Here is a 12,960-nt window from a genome sequence, read left to right as displayed (position 1 = left end):
CGTCGACCCTCCCACATGCCCCAGTCCTGCCACTGTGCCCCGAGTGGACTCAGTGCCCAGGGAGTGACGTGGCTACAAGTGCAGGGTGGCAAGAGGGGCCACCACTCAGAGTGAGGAGTGGAAGGAGCCACAATGGCCCTGAGAGGGACTGGGGGCCCACTGACCCCAGCCTACGGGGCCTGCGTGCAGGTGACAGCACCTGCTCCATCCACCATGGAAACGGCACACGACGGGAAGGCACACAGGTTTCAAGTCCACATGAAAGTCTCTGTGACCAAAATTAAAAGGGGAACTTTTGCAACATCCGTGACATTGAATATTGTTAATGAGTTAATGATCATGTTGGGTGGTGTTTACTGGGCTAAGTTGCCCGGACCCTGTGTCACGGCACTAACAGAGCAGAGTCAGGCCTCCAACCCAGATTCAGAGCCCAACAGCGGACTCAGGTCTCTCAGCCACTTGGTACTCTGATGCTGCCAATGAGTAAGGTATGTGAGAGCCCATAAGGAAGGGGTGACTCCCCAAGAGAAAAATGGCCAAAGGACGTGTTACGGGCTGAATGGCATCCCCCAAATTCACAGGTTACAGTCCTTGCCCTGAGCATCTCCAATGTGACTGTATTTGGGGAGAGGGTCTTTACAGAGGGGATTAAGGTGAAATGAGGTCACTAGGGTGGGCCCTGATCCAGGGGGGACTGGCACCCTTACAAGAGGAGATCAGGACACAGGCACACACAGCGGGATGACCAGGTGAGGGAAGACATGGGAGGGGGGACAACGAGAGAGGCTGCTGGAGACACCAGCCCAGCCATGCCTGGATCTCACACCTCCAGCCTCTGGACTTGACAGAAAATAGATTCCTGCTGTTTAAGAAACAAACTAGTACAGAATATAAACTGGAAATTCCCCCCCCCAAAAAATAATAACTTATGGCCAGTAAACTTTGAAAATGTTCTCTTCATATGTTCTATTTAATGTATCAAACTGGCCCAGATAAAAACAAACAAAAAACAAACAAACAAAAAGCCCATTAATGTTGATGTTGGTGAAGGTGGAGTGAGATGGGCACTGCTGTCAGGAGAGCTGACTGACCCAAAGTTTCTGGAGGGAAGAAGTTTCGATCCCGAGCCTATCGAGTGTTGGCAACGACGTGCAGAACCATGGGGGTCCTTACACCTGCTGGTGGGAGTACAAATGGCTATTACTGCTCAGGAAAGTGGTCGGGCGTCATTGTGCAGAGTTGAAAAGGCTCCAACTCTGTGGCCCACCAAGGCTGTTCCCGGGTGTGTGCCCCGGGGAACCCTTCCACCTGCGCGCCAGGAGGCAAGCACCAGGATGCTGGAGGTGCTGCGAGCATCCCGTCAGGTGTGTGCAGAGCCAGACAGCCAAGGTGTGTATGTAGGAAAGATTCGTGACGTGGGAAGAGAGGAGCAAAGTCACAGAAAAACACAGGACAGGAGTTTGCATGAAATCTAAAAATATGCAGCACTAGTATTAGCTTTTTAGGCTTAAGTTTACCTCTACGAAAATCATGCAGAAAATTGAAGGAGAGATAAACACAAAATCCCTCAGGGGGCCTGGCGGGCTGTCCATGCTAGACGGGGTGGCAGGGACACGGGCAGGCCACCGCTGCTAAACATGCATGTGCTAGAACGAAGAGAATCCTTTCTAAGTAGGAACTATTTTGTAATTAAAATAGTAGAAAAATGAACAGAAGAAAAAAATCGTAACATTATTTTGGGGCGGTGGAATTGTGGGTGATTCTCATTTTCTGCCTGTTACTTGTTTGAATTTTCTGTTTTTTAAAAAGTCTATAGTGAACGTGTTGTTTTTATCTTATGATCGTCCTTTTTTATTATAAATCTTTCAAACATACAGGAAATACTGGGAATGATATAGATGAAACACCCAAATATTGATTGTACCAAACTGAACAAATCTTGAGATTTTGCCAAATTGGACTGTGTTTTCCATATAAGAGAAGAGACAGAAAAAGTTGAGGTTGTCTGGTGGCCCCACCAGCTCCTTTTCCTCAGAGGCCACGCCCCGTCTCAACTCCGGGTGTAGTCCTGTCCATGAGCTCACACGTTGACTATATGTAAATGACTACAGTAACGCTCCTAGAGGTTTAAATGTACAGGAACATTCTCACGCTCTGTGGATTCTCCTGCAACTTGTTTTCCCCCTGAACACATGCTTGTGAGACTTCCTCACGTTGGCTCGTGTAGATCTTGGTCATTCCTGTAACTGCTATCATGTTTTCTGTTGCGTGAAGAGCCCAGGATACACATTTCTGTTGCCTGATTGATGGACACTTGGGTATCTGGCTCTTTGTTTTTCCCTGTTATTGAACATGACACTGCAAGAGTGTCCCGTGTGTGTCTCCTTGGGTACAGGTGTGAGAACACCAGGGTTTAAGACCCGATGGGAAGGGCCTCCGGGATGGAGAGGACAGATGTGGTCACCTCGCCCAGACATGACCATATCATTCTCCGGGAGCATATGAGCATGTGTTTGCCCACTTACCCATCTCACCTGGGTCGTATCAAGACTTTCTAGGACTCCCAATCTGAATAATGTAAATGCTACCCCATCATGGTCTGAATTCTCCTTTCACAGTGCTTTCTCAAACAGATGCACAAACGTTACAGATGCCCTTCAAAGTACGTGATGAGATTTTATCTTTGGACAGTGAGACCTGTGATGACAGTGGGCACAACCAGGCAGGGACGGCCATGGAGTCACATCGAATGTAGACTTTAGAGGCACAGAAGGGGCAAAGGACCAGCAAGCACAGTGGGCTGGCCCTGGCTCAGGCCACAACCTCCCCATGTTTGCGAGGAAGACCCAGGATGAGTAGTTCAAAGCCATGGCTACGAAATCAGAATGCATGTCTGTCTACAGTAAGAGACACACACATGTGAAATGCTCACTGGCCTCCCATCCCTCTCCCAGGGGTCCTCCTGTCAGAATGACTCCTATCGGCCCAGGATGGCTACAGGGAGTGCAGAGGTGGGCACAGAATTAGCACCGCAGTACTGGAGCAGAGGGCAGAGGGCAGAGGCTGTGGCGGGAGCAGCAGGAGCGGTGGGAGCCGTAGCTGCCAGGCCCAGGGCGGGGTGGGGATGGGGCCTCCCTCCTCAGCAGGATGGGGAGATTCTGCTTCTTGGAGACTCCAGGTACTGTGACAGGCCAGAATTCACATTCTGTGCTCCAGAAAGGTTTCCTGTCTCACAGCAAGCTGGGGACACCCACTGGGTCATCAGATGTTTAGCTCTGCTCTGTCCAGAAGAGGCAGAAGCCGGGGCGTGGTGCTGAGGGGCTCCAGGAGACTTCTGGCCCATCCATGCACTCTGCAGACCATCTCCCGCCCCAGGTCTGGAGCACAAGGTGTGGGGCCTAACAGGTGTTTGGGATCCCGGCTCATCCGACAGGATCTGAAATACACATTTCACCAGCAGCTTCCTCAGTGGCTCCTTGTGATTTTAAAATAGCAAGAACCTGTGGTTCTGAAAGTCACCCATTTCAGAAATACTGTACTCAGCAAAATACCCCACCCAGCAACTCCAGAAATCGCCCGAGGAAGGGTCAGACTGAGGAGGGCCCAGCCTGGCAGCAGACGACATCGGGATGCCTCAGGCTCTGTCCTCCCCATGTTCGTGACTCAAGAACTCAAAACTATTTGCCTCTCTAGTTGTTACCTAGAAGGCAAACCTGATTCCATCACTTTGCTGCTCAAAGCCCTCGGGGGACTCCCTACTGCCCTCAGCACAGATTATTTAAAAATGTTTTCTAATGAAGTAAAACCCTTTTTCAAACCAAATCTTAGAATCCTAATATCAGAAGCATGTGTAAGTGTTGAATTTCACTACCTGTCTGTAAGCTCAGGTTTATAATCTTCCTGTAAACCACCTAGTACACGAGCTAACATATCTGGGGGTCTGCCGCGAGTCTGGATTAGGGACATAGCCTATCAGAGGCTGGCCTGGGTCTGGAGAGTAGATCGAGCCTGGGGCCTTGGCCGTTAGATGCCTGATTTCACAGGTCTGGGCCCCTGGGCACTCCCTGCATGGCAGAGCCGGCCATCCCCAGGCAACCCAGGCCTGGCCCTGCCCACATCCGCGGGCAAGGATCTGTCTACACTCTCACAGGCAGAAGGCATTCCCTCTGGCTGAGTGGATGTCCCTCTTCCCTTCCTCCAGGACTCCAGAGGCCACTCATCGACAAGATCCAGCTCTAAAGCCACCTTCCATCCGCTGAGAGCCCCTTGGCCTGGGGGACCCACTTGTGGAGCATCTCGTGAACCGTTATTAGTCACCTATCACATTGCATCATCCTGTGCCTCTCCCCAGTGGTGCCGTGAGCCACACGCCTCCTGAGGACAGGTGCATCTTCTTCACTCCTTACTGCCCACCATGCAGGCCACACCACGCATAGGGGAAGCCCTGAATTTGTCTTGGTGAAGGGGTGACTAAATAAGGGAACTGATTATTTCTTTTTTTAAATAAAACTTGCCTCCTTTGGGGAACTAAGAAAAAATAAGGCTTTTCATCAATGCTATCAGAGTTGCCCCCCTGAATGAAACATTAAAAGTAAACCATTTCCTAGGGACCCAAGGCACACAATTCACGCTGGAAACTTCTTAGAAGGATGAGGTGAAGGCCCTGCAGCCGAGGATGTTTCCTGGAACTTGGGAGCAAAGTCCAGGTCTCTGGCTCCCATAAAAAACGAGGCTGCTGCTTCCCAGACGCCCATGGAAAGAGCCTGGTTATTTCAGAGCTGAAGGAAGGGCCAATTACAGATGGTTTTGTTGTGAACCACGAACAGATGGAAGAAATTCTGGGCTAACAAAATGTAAATTTCAATTGGCAAAGAAACCTCAGAACACAGCTCCCGAGACAGTAGGGGGTCCCACATTTCCCAGCGCTAAAAATGCGGGGCTGTGGCAGGCAGGATTTTGTTGTTGTTGTTGTTGTTCAACCTCTTTGAACAAGATGTAACAAGAACAGAGGAAATCAATGCAATTGCGATTTCCCTCTGAGCTATGATCTCTTTAATCACGGACGCTTCCTTACCCAGAGCGATGCCGTTGGGCTCCTCTGGCGGCTGCCACACCATCCACACGGACTGAGTGTCACTTCTGGCAACACGAGCCTCACTGGCAGGCCCGGGGCTGGAGGGAGGAGAGGAAACCATGAGGCAGGTGCCTCTACGGTGTTACGTGGAGACATGACGAGGTTACACTGTTACACAGGACTCTGTGGGCTGGCCGAGCATTCTCTACCACAGGTGACTCTGTGCATGGACCAGACACTCCAAGGCCATGGATGACTTCTGGAATCTAGCTGGCTCCGTGTGGCCCCCTAATGATGGTAAGAAAACACCTCATTTAGAATCCAGCTCATCTGCTTTTCCAACTTCTAGAAGCGGTGCTCACACACTGTGCTGGGAGCCCATGAGTGCAAGGGGTGCGAGGCTGCAAGCACATCAAGCTGGAGGTCAAGATTCTGCCCATCTGGGCTGAATCCTTTCGGGAGCTTGACACCTGCCAGCAAGTGTTAGGTAAATCAGATGGCCTAAAGTCCCTCCCCACTGACAAAGTCACGTATTTACAAGGAGTGATTTTTCTCGTGTGCACCGTCTTAGAAAATTAAGAGTTGGCACACGAATGCACAAAATAATCCCATGTGATGTGGCCCCTTTGCCTCCAGCTCACAGCCGTCATAAATATATTCACGTAAACAGCCCGGTGAGTGAGTGTGCGGCCAGCACCAGAACTTGTGGTTGGAGCTTACCTGACTCCCAGATGAGAGGCAATGGGCTCGGAGCAATGCATACAGAGACAGGAGGATGTGTGTTACAGTCATTCCGGGGCCACTGAATTCTGCCTCTGGTTACTAAGCTGAGAACGGTATTTAAAAGTTTAAACCCGTGTTTGAATACATCTGTGACCCTTGCGCTTGGTAACCTAAACGTAAGGAGGCTATGGGCTCCCACACCAGGACCAACTGCACAAACGGGCAAATTTTGATGGCAGCCTCATGGGTCCCCATCCCCCGCGCCATCCCCAAAGCTGATCATTTGGATCGCGCTGAAATGAGGGAGAGGAAAACCTGCCTCCAATCACACTGCAGGAGAAGAAGGAAAAGTATTCTGTGACTTACAGCCTCTACTTTAGGAAGTTGTAACTGGCCAAGGTTGGAGGCTCCTTTTTCTTTTCCTTTGTGTAACCGGGACTCCATGGCTTCCCATAGTTTTGCAAACAACCTTGATCCAACTGCCCCCGTCAGACCCTAGCCCCCCGAGGCTCTGCACCCAGGAAAGGATGGTGTGCAGAGCTCCTTCCTCTCCTTGACTGAAGCCCAGCGCTGGTGCTGTCTCCCAGCAGAACACAGAGATGCCTTCCAGCTCGGCAGCCGAGCACCATGGGGGCTAATTGAATGACTTTGGCCAACATGTATCAGGAAATCTACAGTTGTCCTACTTCTGTGAGAAGCTTCTGATCCCGAACGTGTGTGTGTGGGGGGAGCAGTATCTCCCCCAGGATATACACCCCTCCCCGACTATTCGCTACAGTCAGTGTAAGAATAAAAATGTAAAATGAGATAACCTTTAAATGTCTGACAAACTGGAAAAACATATTTGCTGATGATTTAGACGTCCATAGAAGCAGAGCCATCAAGAGGTGCTTGTGATTCTGGCCCAGAAACACAGGTGCAGGGCAGTGTGGGAGCCCGTGGAACCCACCGCACTCTGTGTGGGAGCTTCTAGGGACCTCCGGGCATGTGGACGATGGGAGTGGGTGGCACCACGGAAATCAAGGCACCCAGGCTGGGAGTGGGGCTCTTAACCCGATCTGTGCTGACACTGCCAGCGGGGCGTTTTATGGCCCCCGCCCACCCAGCCTTTACTGCGCTGCCTCTCATAGAGTTATGACAGAAATTTGCAGAAGTTCGTCATTAGGCTGTAGAAATTCACTCCAGGCTAAAATTGGCCATATAAATGCCCAGTGACTGAAAAACAATTCTGTTTTGTTTTCCTCAACTGAAAAAAGGGGTACAAAAGTGGTTCGAAAATTAAGTTAAAAATGACAACTGTCCCGGTTGTTTGGGCTGTTCAAGCACACCGCTACCATACTGTCATCCTCGGTCCGCTCTAGGATGAGGGGAGAGCTGGGGACTCCGTTGCCAATGCGGACGAACGTCAGCACCCGGAGCTTGCATAGCATGAACTTCTGGAGACCGGCCAGCAGCGCCGACTGCGTGTGGTTCCCTTGCACGATGGGACTGCGGGGCTCGGGGGTCCAGGTCGTTGGCCCGGAACAGAATCTGGAGCATCCACACACAAGCGTGCATGGTCATGGGGATGCAGGGTGCCAGGAGGGGGCCTCTCAACCACAGGGCAAGGACCAGCAACTGCGGCTTCTCCCCCACAGCAGCGGTGTTTAAGGCTTATGGATCTAGTTTCCATATGCTGGTATTTAGTGGGGAAGACGTGCTCCAGAGCAGAAGAGGAGCTGAGTTAGGACCCAGCCCATGGCAGGGGGAGCTCCCCTGAGCCGTGATTTCCCAGAGCTGAGGCACACAACAGCAGGCACACCAACCACATCCACTAGAACGAGGACTTGGTCATAAACACCGACACTGTGCTTCCTACAGAAGGAGCCAGCGCCCCCTCGGTTTCCCAGGTTCTTGGGAAATTGGGCTCCTGTCTCGAGAGAGTTGCTGGAATTCCCTGCACCCTGGGCCACAGTCCCCCTGGGCTCTGTGCTGCTGCCCATGCACAGACACAGCACCCTGGGAAACTCCAGTCCACGGCCCTGCCTGCTCCTGCTGGTTTGCTAAGTCCTCACTCGCAGCTCATCCTTCCTGAACTGGTCCCTTAGTCCAGGACCCAGAAGGCCATAAGAGATGGCGGACCTCAGGGAGGAGCTTGAAAACAGCAGGGCAAGCTCTCTTCTCCAGGACCCAGGTATGTGCTGTGGAGTTGTGGTCACTACACCTGCCCAGTGAGATCCCCACGTCCAGCAGGGCCTGAGGGAGCAACTGAATGCCCACGAGAACAGGAGGGGGAAAACTAGAGGCTGGGGATCAAAACCAAGGAAAGCCTGGAGTTCCAATGCTGGAAGGCTGTACAGGGAGTAACAGACAGGTGTGGGGCCCTATGGGCCACATCCAGGAAAATCCGTCCCACTGCTCGGGGGAAGTGATGTAAACAAAAGCACAGGTGGATAAGTGCAGGTAAGACTAAACCCAGCAAGGGCCCCCCAAGAGGCAGAAAGGTGCTCGCCCCTCCTGCCGTCGCCATTGCCCTGGATGGCCCAGGATGCTGGCGTGCGCACCAGCATGCAGGTAGCTAAGAACACCCACTCAGCATATGTTAGGAGCACACCGCAGCTCACAAAATCAAACCCCCTTCCCTCCCAGACCAGATCAGAGCCAGCCACCATGATGACTCCCGTTGTACAAGCCAGGAAGCAGAGGCTCGAGCTTAAGTAGCCGGCTCCTACCCATGTGTTGTTTGGGCCTATGTTAGGAGGTTGTAGTCGTGCCTCGTCCCCAGATGGCAAGGAAGTTTAGAGGAGAAAACAGATGTGAACATCACAACACAGGACGGTGCTGCAGGTCTGGAAAACGCCCTGCGCTCCTTAGTCTAAGGGACTGACACGCAGGAGCACCTGCACAGTCTAAGCACAGGACGGTCACCTCTGACACATACCTTGTAGCCCAGTATGAGCCCGTTCTGGTCCTGTTCAGTCACCAAAGCCCACGTCAGTAAAATCTGGGTGGAGCTGACGGCCTCAGCGGACGTGTTTTCAGGAACGTCTGAAGGAACTGCAAAGGATGAGTAAAACAGATTGGTGCCCAAAGTCCAAAGGCTTCAATAAATAAAGGTCTAATTTTTACCTAATCAAGTTGTCCTTGAAAGAGCAACCAGTTCTGAGCATTTTGGAGTGATCAGATTAAGCCTGCAGAGGTATAACAGAAATGTAAATCTCTAATATTAGCAACAAATCCCACAAATCCTGGGTATTTAGGAGCTCAATTTTATCTGAAACTACCCAGCAAGAAAATGTGCTTGGTCTATTTTTAGATTAACCTGTGGGAGCTGCAGACTTGGATCTCAAATGGGAAATCCTCACTCTCAGCCACCCGGGCGTCCATGACGCCCCACCTGAGCCATCCCCACTGCTCTGTAGTTACCCAGAGAGCTGTGGGCAGACTGGTTCTTTATTAGCCCATAACACTGTCTAAAACAGGTCTTTAAGAAAATGGCACTCTTATGCACAAACAAGCACTAAGCGGGGTTTTTCCCCTTCCCGTTCTTTGGAATGGAAACAGTTTTATCTGTACCACCAGCATCTTCATTACAGGAAACCTGCTCGAAGCAGCCTTTAGAGAAGACTAGATGGTATCTTGGCTATTAGAGCACAGAGAATGGCTGCAGATGGCAGGGGTTTACAGGGGGACCGAGAAGGCAAACGCGAGCGGCAAACGAAAACATAAAACATGTGCATTCTCCCCTTCTTTGTGCACCATAAAAATGCGGGTAGACAGGTTTTGCTCTCTCTACAGTCAAAGATTACTAATTAAACAAAGCAGAGCCAGAAATACTTATGAAAGCTGCTTTCTAGAACTTTAACCCACATCTGAGCATCGGCTTAGTACAGGGCCTGGCAACGCGTGCTCCTCCAAGGATTAGGGTCTTTCCTTCCGTAATTCACTGAAAATAAGGCCAAGTGATACAACCTTCCTAGTGTGCTTTCAAAGCAGTCAGAATTTAAAGAAAAGTTTTCTGCAAAGGTGATGTGATTAAGAAGGGGATCAAAAAAGAAAATACTGGTGTCCCGCCACGAGGTGTTTGGTAGGAGCCAAATCCTCAATCCTGGAAAGCCGCTCAGCTGTTGCCTGCCCTGACCAACCTTCATGGCTCCTGGAGATGGGGCGCTCCCCAAGCCAGGGCGGTCCCTCCTCCCTATGTTCTGCTGGCACCCCAGGCTCACTCTGAAATCGCCCCCTGCTTTCAGTGTGATGAGTCCTTGGACGGCCGACTCCTCACCGGACATGGTGCTCCAGCCTCTTGCTCATCTCTGACGTCTGGCCTGCGGCCAGGCAAAGGGCAAAAGGCTGGACAAGGGAACCTGGAGTCTCGTGGCATAGAAAGCCTGGGTTCAGCTTGCACCCAACCAAAGAGAATTAGGTGAGGGATGTTCCAGAGATTTCACCTATCCCAGTGACAGTCTCAAGGGCCCTGTTGCTCTGAGTTTAGGCAAGTTGGAGCCTGCCTCGACCACGGAACCCACTGAGATATTCTCGGAGAAGTAGCTGGTGAGCTGAAGAGAGGCTTCAGGGAGGGAACTCGACATGGGCAGACAGTACACATGGAGGCCAGGGACACAGTCCCTGCGGCCTGGAGGGCTGGCAGATACCAGAGGGGATTTCATTTGTAAAGTACCTCATGGCTAGAGAAAGCAGAGGTGCACACATCTTAAATAAGTCAATATGACAAAGTGTTCTAATTCTCTAGCAACCCCTCAGAGCAGGCAGTAACCTCCGTGCGTCACAGTCAAAGCACCTGAGCTGGGTGGCTTGCCTGTGGCCATCCCGCTGCGACGTGGCAGAGCTGGGGTTCAAGGTCCCATCTCTCTGACCCCAACGCTTGTGCCATTTGTCCTCATGTCACTGGCCATTTCATCTGGACAAACCTGCTCTTCCTCTGGAAGAGTGTCTGAGTTCTGCTGGGTCCCCACTTTCTGGACCTCCTATTTTCCTGGAGAAATGTGATTTTCCCCTGGTCTCTGTTCAGTCCAGTGGGGCCTCATGACCACAATTTATTCAGCCCCGGATTTCACCACGATTTTAGACTCAAAAGCCCCAGCAAGATCCTGAATCAACCCCCATGGAAGGGAGCTTATGTGGTTAGAGACCAGGCAGAGCATCTCCTAAAGCACGATACAGTGATGGAAGGCACTCATGGGTCCCAAGGCAAGGGCGATGGCTGAAAATGCGTTCTTCCTTCTTTCTGGTCATTAAACTCGGGGATTCCAGAACACCAAAAGGTGTCGTAAAGTTCATTCTGATGGAAGCAATAAATATAGTTAGGAACTTGTGCTTGCAGGTAAACAAGAATTTAGAGAGCATCTCAGGGACTTTAATATTAAAAAAAAAAACTGTCAGAATCTGCTGCCCATCTGCAGTCCCACAGCCCACCAACTCGTGCGTGGACACCGAGCCCCCAGGATGGGCAGTGCTGACGCGACATCCAGGGAGGGCAGCAGAGGGGCACTGGCCATGGCTGTCAGGTGCCTCCATGCACATGGCATCTCCCCCATTACCTCTGGTCTCCACCCAGGTCCCTGGGCTCCGTGCAGCCCCTCTGGGCTGTGGGTTCCCCCAGACCTCGCTTCTCCTGCCTGCTGCCCTGCTCCCTCTGGACCTCAGACTCTCCCTCCTCACGCCCCTTGCCCCACGTCCAGCCTTCCCCCACCTCAGTGCACCAGACCAACCAGTTCTTTTCATTTTGTTAATTCAGAATTTTGGATCTAATGGAACAATTAAAAATCAAACCTTCTGGGCAATGAGTATCAATAGCTTCAAGTATCCCCAGTGTTCCCGACGTTCCTGTGGTGCTGTGAGCACATCGCCTACGTTAGTTCATTCAGTCCTCACAGCAGAACTTCCAAGTCACTATCCCCGTTTGCAACTGAGAACGCTCAAGCGCAGAGAGGTTCGTGAACTTGCTGGAAACTAGCAAGGGTTTCTAGGGTTGGCCTGGGCTCCACACTTCCCCACAGAGCCTCCGTCCACACACAGCCTTCTCTCTGAAGCACTGATGTGTGTGTGCACACCTGACCGCCCCCCTGACCTCAGTGGGTCACACCTGATACATGGCTGAACGGTTTGATCCAAAGAGTCTTCCCTGAATGTACAGGAGGACAGGGCTTTATGTTCCAAGCTTGTCTACCAATTTTATTTTTTAAAATCTGATCTTGATCAAAATTTACAAAAATACGGCATGTTGTTCATCATGGTAACCTGGATCCCAATCCCAGCGCTTCAAGCACCCTCCAGGGCAGCGTTGCTGGGGTCTGTGACGTCACCTTGATATGTGGGTGGGCTGGTGTTGTGGACGTGGACAAGACCAAAAGACACAAGCAAAGCCCCTGTGGCAGAAAGCACAGCCCGGACACATCGCAGGGAACGGCATGGGAGGCTTGCCATACACAGATGGACAAAGCGGGGGGGCACGTGGCCGGTAGAGAGGCGCTTGGATTCCTGCACTGCTCCTCAGGGGGCATGCTCCTTGGGGGTGTGTGGCAGCTCAGGAACGTTCCACCTGCTCCAGCCTGCCAGGGGAGGTGGAGGGGCTGCCCCGGCCGGAGCTGGGCAGCATGGGCCAGACAGAGCGAGATGGGGATGGGGACCGTGCCGCTGCTGGGAGGGACTGCAGAGTATCGCCCACAGCTCTGAGGTCACGGTGGTGTTGCCAGCCCAGGACCCCAGCGGGCAGCCGTGAAAAGGCCAAGCTCCACGGAAACTGCTACTTTAATGACATGGATTTGTTGAAATAAAATACAAAAAGGAGTTCATTAAGCCCTATTAGCTGGTGAGAACAGAGGCTCATAAATGGAATATTGGCAACCACCGCTCATCTGGGATATGCTGGCCCTGCTCGGTGATGACGTGTGCCCATGGCTTCCCCAAAGCTTTACACCAGGAATGAGGTGTGTGTTGTGTTCACCAAGGACCACACGTGTATCTGAAGGAAGGAAGTCTCCGTGTGTGTACGTCTACCCAGGCCTAGCCAGGGTTCTGAGGCTTGGCCCTCGTGATGTCTGTGGGCCAAGCAGGCAGCCGTGGACACTCTGCCTCCGAAATCGATGGTGAGCGCAGCTCTCATTCCAGCCACGGGCCTGACCGGTCCCCGAGGTGTCTGCTGAGAGTCTTTGCTTCCAAGGGCA

The 12,960-nt window shown here is 51.9% G+C and overlaps 1 long non-coding RNA gene across 5 annotated transcripts in view; it reads right to left on the bottom strand.

The window, feature by feature from the left end:
* Positions 1 to 1,963: 1,963 nt before the first annotated feature.
* Positions 1,964 to 12,960, bottom strand: part of LOC103680127 — a 14,327-nt gene continuing 3,330 nt past the window's right edge. Inside the window, exons 1-4 of one of the 5 annotated variants that reach the window (XR_005838409.1) lie at positions 8,718 to 9,941; positions 5,795 to 5,901; positions 5,075 to 5,362; positions 1,964 to 3,436 (exon numbers count right to left, since the gene is read on the bottom strand). This is a non-coding gene — a long non-coding RNA (uncharacterized LOC103680127). Of the gene's footprint in view, positions 3,437 to 5,074; positions 5,902 to 8,717; positions 9,942 to 12,960 lie in introns of those variants that run through there. The other 4 variants (XR_005838410.1, XR_005838408.1, XR_005838406.1 and 1 more) reach the window with 4 other exon arrangements.

Source organism: Ursus maritimus, unplaced genomic scaffold (genome assembly GCF_017311325.1).
Source record: "Ursus maritimus isolate PB19 unplaced genomic scaffold, ASM1731132v1 scaffold_293, whole genome shotgun sequence".
Taxonomy (NCBI): domain Eukaryota; kingdom Metazoa; phylum Chordata; class Mammalia; order Carnivora; family Ursidae; genus Ursus; species Ursus maritimus.
This window is presented reverse-complemented; position numbering and strand designations above follow the sequence as displayed.